Source organism: Seriola lalandi, unplaced genomic scaffold, assembly GCF_002814215.2.
Source record: "Seriola lalandi dorsalis isolate HSWRI2012SDOR001 ecotype SW California unplaced genomic scaffold, Sedor1 jcf7180002054630, whole genome shotgun sequence".
Taxonomy (NCBI): Eukaryota; Metazoa; Chordata; class Actinopteri; order Carangiformes; family Carangidae; genus Seriola; species Seriola lalandi.
In genome coordinates, this window is record NW_019525183.1 from 1,982,429 (window position 1) to 1,989,495 (window position 7,067).

Below are 7,067 nucleotides of genomic sequence, written 5' to 3' on the forward strand. Positions count from 1 at the left end.
TATGTTTCTTAGCCTGCTGCCTGGATGACACAACCCGTTCAGCTATAGGCTAAACCGCCCACTGTAGGTCATCCATAACCACTGTGAACAAATCCTCCGCTTCAGCCCGTCTCTGCCACATTCCTTGCGGTCTCAAATGCAATAATTTCTCCAGTAATTCCATTCTGTTGTCGCATTCTTCCCCTCTAAGCTCACTGCATTGCAACATTGTTCACTCAGAGAGAGACAAGAGCGAGATTGAGGAGGCTGACGACACTGCAAGACTTTGGGGCTGGGGAGAGCTGAGAGATGGATGATTTCATAAATCACACAAAGAATCATTTGAAAATAATCTCCAAACTGTTTTGAAGCAAGACAAACGGATCCCATGGTTGTCCTTTTTGGCACGGGCATTCAATTAAACCTAAATGTCAGCGGCTAATCGGATAAAAGGCAGCATTGTATTATGCTGATTGGCATCGAATGTTATGAGGGAGAAGGGTAATAATATGTGGAGATTGACCATGTCATTTTCAGTTAGCGTTTGATATTGGAAATCTTTGAATTCTTAATTGGAAGCTTGTGATGTATTATTTTAATCTAATAGAAAACAGGGAATGTCCTGAATTAAAGGATTGCTTTTGCCAGATAAAATTTTTTAATAATGACACAATTTATCATGCAGACACTTTCAGCTTTCACACTAAATAATGGTGATGTTAAACAGTTATAACAGTTAGTGCTTTTTATTTTTGGAGACACTGTAAATGTCCTCACTGCCAGCGCTCTTAGTTTGAAGTTTTTTGCAGATCAGTCATAAATCTGAATGCCTGTCAGGTGAACTTTGCTACTTGCAACATCACGAGAACCATCGCGTGTGTGCACCTAATGATCGTGCGTTGGCACGTGTGAACGCTTGCGTGTGTTCCCCTTATCAGAAACAACAAAAAAGTTTAAATCCCATCTCCTTCCTCAATCACATCCTGTCCTCCATATCTCCCCCCTACTCTTGAAGTAAGGAAAGAAAAACTCTTCGACTCACCTCAGGTCTCATTTTTTATCTTTACTGTCAAGTACCACAACTCATCATTTTGGCATCAAGGGACACCTGTCAGGGCAAGTTCTGGGGCATAAATCTGGTCAGTTTAATGGTATATCCGCACAAACTGGGATCTACAGCACGGCTCGAGAATCCCCTCTTAGTCCCAAACCTTGCTCATACACTGATGTGCACGGGCGTGTGCGCTTGTGCCCTGAGAGTGCAGCGGGGAGGTAATGGCTAATGATCCTTGAACATCAGTCTTGACCCACAGCACATCCGGATCTATTCCAGGCAAGAGGTTTTTTAACTCTTTCATGTCACAGATCAGAGCCCTGCAGGAGCACTGGGGGGAAACGATTGGCGTGTGGCACCGGAGAGAGAGGAAAGCCATATATATATATATATATATATATTCTGCAGCAGGTCAGAGCGGATGCAAGCGGACGGGTCAATTAAAGCGTTTAGTACGGATGCAATGACAGCTGTGCCGACGCTTAGTGAAAGACACTGTCACTTCTTTTATTTCCATACTGCTATATTCCATATTCTACCTTCACAACCTCTGCAGGCTTAAAGATTGACAGATTATTACAGCACTCCAGCTGTGACAACCCAACAAGCATGTCCATCGGGAGTGTGTGCGGAGGAGAGACAGTAAACTGACCTGACCTTCAGTCTCAAGTTCATGGCCTTTTGAACCGCCCCCTTACAAACCATGTGTTTTGACGAAGCTCCAACATGCGACAGCTACGGAACTGACAGTAAATGAGGCGAACATCTCGCTGACAAGGACTCGGATTGAAACCTCAGAGGTGCACAGCACAAATATGGCAGGACTCGTGAAAACACACTGGGAAAATGCATAAACACTGTTGACAGTGTCACCCCATCTTCTTCAAGATGTGTTAGGCTGCTTTATCATTCAACCATAATGCCTCCCTTTGGATTGCATGCTGCAGTTGTGGTTAAGACCAGAGCAGCAATAAATTAGACGACTCTGCTGCTTTGCTGCAATACTCATGGCTCTTACAGTGAACCTGATGTGTCTTGAACTTATGATAATGTGGCCCTGGGCTAATTTACATGCACGATTGCTGGAAAACGCATCGAATCTGATCAGACTTGTGAAAGGATCGCCGCGTAGAGGAGGGTGATTGGAGTCTCCTTCGTGAACATTCGCTCGGAGGGAACAGGAAGTGGCTTTGTGCATGGCCCACGCAACGCTGACATGTTGGAATGCCACATCAATGTTATTTGCAGCTGCACTGGGAACCCAGCGATGTCCCCTTTCACATCAGCAGCCCGAGAAAGCATCTTTATGTGCATGTAAGCGTGGACTCGAGAGAGAGAGAGCGAGAGAGAGACCAGTACAGTACATACGGTAAAGATTTCATCTTCCACAAATCAGGGAGAACCGTGGAGTTTGCGCTGATGTCAGCTACTTTGAGTCCACAGGAGATCAAGCGAAGGAGATTTAGATGAACCAGGAATAGAAAAAAGAGAGGAGACATTATCCAGCTTTGACTTTGTCAGCCCTTTGTCTAGTCAAACATATATTGTAGTAATAAATTGCGGTTACTCTCCTGATGCTGTTTTGTAGATTCACATTAGGGCTGATAGTATTTTATAACCAATCAAAGAGCTTTTTCACTATTTTCTTTAAGCAGCAAAGCAGACTGGGCGTCCCGCCAAGTTTTTACTGTACAAACTGATTTCATTTCATTGAATTATGGTCAGCGATTTCCTGACGTGGACTGCTTTCCATTTGTCTCGTCTCCGTCCATCCCCTGGCTGCTCCACAGAATCGATGGCTGTCCGGAGGGAGTGAGGGACGTGACGTACCGTATCTTATGGCTGTCTCATGCAATTTTTTTCCACTCTCCCTGAGGTAAGAGGATGGGAGAGTCAAACAAATAGTGCCTTGTGTTTTCACCCCTGTGTTTGTATGCAGTGCCACAACCAGGCTCCCTGCCAAGTTCTCCTCCTCTTCCCCCCCTTGCCAGACTGCAAAAGTAAAATACAAACCAGGGCAACCACCGCCACCGCTGCCTTCACCTCCAACCCTGCTCCCCCCTCCATCAGAGTGCTGGCAAACAACAAAAGGAGGCAAAGAGGCAGAGTCCACGCAAAACGTGCCCAGATTAGGCCGAGGCGATGATGAAGATGATCGGGCGGAGGTGAAGGCTGAGGGGGGAGGATTAGAGAGGAGAGGAGGAGTAGGAGTGGTTGTTATTTCACGGACAAGACTCCGTGCCCTCTGCCATTGAGCCGACGCCAGCTGGGACGAGGAGTGGCATCCTTTTGCTTTATCGCTTCTTGGTTTGCTTATGTTTTCAATGAGACCATTGTATGAGCTGGAGGAAGGATATGAGGTCCCATTTGGCTATCATTGACATGTAAAAAGAGTGTGGCGGTGACAGCTGACGAGATCAGTGGCCTGTAATTAGCTGAGAATGTAGGATGGACTCTCACCCTTCTGTGCCAAACACACACACACACACACACACACACACACACACATTAAAAAGTGTAGGAGTTTCCACATATAAAGATATAAAAGACACCAAACTGCCTGGAGGTAAAATTATGAGTTATCTATTAGCCTACGTGTGAGGTTTCACACTGATGCAAAGCTTCTCTGAGTGCTGTAAATCTAAAGGCGTGAAACATGTGGTCCGGGCCTTAAAAAAAAAGAAAAAATGAAAACAATTTAAAGCCTTGCAGTGCTCAGGGGAGAAACAACTCAGACATTGATCCATGGGATACACAGGTGCGATAAGCCGACTGCGGACAGCCCAGTCTGAACACACCTCATAAATCACAACACTACTGAATGTGAAATATACTGAAAAGTGGCTTAATATGTTTGTTTTTTTGGGGGAGGGGGTATCAAGCCATGAAGCTTGATATCACTTGTCTTGCAAACAGTTGCCTAGTTACACATCCAGCAAATACAGAGCAGTATTCATCTAGAGTTGTGTTTCTGTCTATTAGGTGAATGGAAGTCCAACATTAAAACTCTTTCAGCTCCATGTTGGTCTCCACCAACTCCTGAGGGAAATGTCTGGCTCTTTAGTTACTAAATGCTCCACTGTGTTTCGCTAATTTTGTCATTTGGTTGAGGTGCAGTTGGTTTATCTCACAGCACTAAAGATGTGGTTTGTAAAACCAACACAATGAGCTGAAAGACGCTAAAAAAAAAACCCTTCATAGAGCTGAGTGTAACTGCAGGGACAAGTGACCCTTTCATGAACACTTGAGGTTTAAGATACCTGCCTCCACCTCATTACAGTAGATGTGAATGGGATTTTCACACGCAGCATTCTTCTTACTCTGGAATATTTTACTGTCAACAGCTTTTATAAAGACTTTTTCTTCTGTAGAAAGTAGTCCCTTTGTAATTGAACTCCAACACATACCCCCCCACCACCACCACCACCACCACCTAAAACCACAAATTGTTGTTTTTACATTTCTCTTTCCTCACGAGTTAAACAAAAGAGATACAACATGTTAAACAGTCATCCGTAGAAGTGCTGAAAGGCGTATTTTTTTCGCTTTGGACAGAGCCGGGAGAGCTTCCAGTCTTTATGCTCAGAGAAAAATTGACATCCATCTTCTCATCTCTCTCTTAGCAAGGGAAAGCGAATTAAAGAGAAAGAAAGGAATCTCCTCCAGTGCTGCTTTAAAGATAAATTTCAACTTTAAATTTTGGTGAGCTGAGAGCTACATGTAAATCAAAAACAACACAGACCTCAATCCATGCTGTTATGCTATTATTCTCGGCTGTCCAAAGGGCCTCTTACTGGAGGACAGTGTATCTGTGTGTGTGTGCGTGGGGTCGAGGGGTACCAACAGACAAGTTACCGTGGTGATTAAGCTCCTCTTTCAAGCTGAAGGTGGGCCTTCTCTTTGAAACGGAGGATCTGGGCTTGTGTCAAACCACCACAAGGGTTCTCGGCGCTCGCTCAAAAAAAAACCACTGATGACAGTTGCAGTTACGAGATGAGGAGAGCCATCCCACTGCAGAGGACACCGACCTGCAGGACCCAGCGCTCCCATGGGAACCTGAGGAAGCTCCTAGTCGCCCTTTTGTGCCCCCCCCCCCCCCCCTCCCCCCCAGAAAGACAGATTGAAAGAAACAGGGAAAGGTACTTCATCGTAGATTTAACTTGTAAAGGTTCGCACCGACTAAAAGAAAGGAGTCTTACAAATGCCTCTTTCACGTCATACGGGGTGGATGGATGAGATGGAGGGACAAGGACGCCGTTTGTTCATTAATCCTCTTTTTTCATACTGAGTTACTACGGCCCTCGTGGGAATCACTAACACAAACACACGAACTCCGAACACAGGTGTGAACATCAGCCTCTAGGAATAAGTTCCCATATCGGAGAACTGATCGAGACCGGCGTGCAGCGTTTTGCATGTGAATGAATACAGGGGGAGAGCGGCTTTCATTTGTGATCAAACGTAAAGTCCTGTGTTTGCTGCCGCTTATGGAGATGAACCATCTTCATCTTCTTCCATCACTAACAAAACGCTGATGTGAACGGTGCGCCCCCTTGTGACAAGATTGTGGAATTGATATATACAGAAGACACTTGCCTTCCTGGGCTCATTTGGATGATTCTGGAGTAAAACATACTGTTTAAAATTCATATGAATTGATTTAATTGAGAAAACAACTCCACATACAGATAAAAAATCATAATAATTTTGAGAGTGTAAACACACTTGCATGTAGTGAAATCAAGACCGATATTGTTGCATTTTTACGAAGTTGCTGAAGAGCAACTGAGGCTCCTCAGCAACTTAGTTCGCTCTCTTCGCTCTCTCTGAACTTCTTTTTCTTATGGAATATTTTGCTTTCTATCTCAGATATTAAACCAACAACTAAATATTTCAAATATTTTGTATCTTACATCGGAGCCTCAGCACAGGAACGGTGTCTTCTTGGTCGGTCTGCAGACGTCTCTCCTCCCCTCAAGGCACGGGACCGGTGCAGCATCTGTATTAACATGCAACAAAGATGACAGTGAAAATGTGAACAATAATAAACTTTTAGGGAATTTATAGATGGTACTAACACTTGAAAGTCAAAAAATGCATATTGTTGTGGATTTGAGGACTCGTGTAGTTCTCATGGAGCTTGTAAAGGCCTGTTGTTGCAGCTATCTGCACAGCAAAACAAAAAATGAATTTTAAGTAATGTGAATTTTTTCCTCTGAATCTTATCATCATTTTTGAAAAAAACTCCTACAAAACTCCTAAACTACAATTTCTGTTCGACTATGATGTAGTTTGACTAAAACATACACAAATCAGTGAGATAAGAAATAACAAATAGCTTTTTATCATTATGATTATTTTTTATCACCTATGCCAATACTTATGTACTTTCATTAAGATTTTGAATTAAGGAGTCTGGCTTGTTTTGAGTATTTCTACAGAAACAGCCACATCAGCTGCCTTATCTTAAAACAATAAAATAATTATGCAGTCAGTCAAGGACAGAGCTGCACATTTCATACAACTGAACACAGATAAATACAAAATAATTGTTTCAGCCCCCAAAGAAGAAAGATTAAACCTCACCTGGAATCCATGACAATAAAACTTACGAATCAAGCCAGAAGTCTGCGTGTACTTATAGACTAGGAGCTAAACTTCAAAAGCCACAGAGACAATCACAAAATCAACCTGTTACCATCTTAAAAACATTGCAAGAATGACAGGATTTGTGTCTAGACAGGATACAGAAAAACTTATTGATGCATTTATTTGCAAAAGGCTTGACTATTGTAATAGTGTCCTCACAGATCTTAGTAAAAACAAAATCAACCAGACAGCTCATCCACAGTGCTGCTGCCAGACTCCTGACTAACACCAAGACAGTGAAGCACATCACACCGCTCCTCAAATCACTGCACTGGCTTCCTGTGTATCAAAGGATAGATTTTTCAAACCCTACCACTTAATAAAGCACTAAATGCTCTTGGGCCCAAACACATCTCCCATCTACTCGTACCATACGAAGCATCCA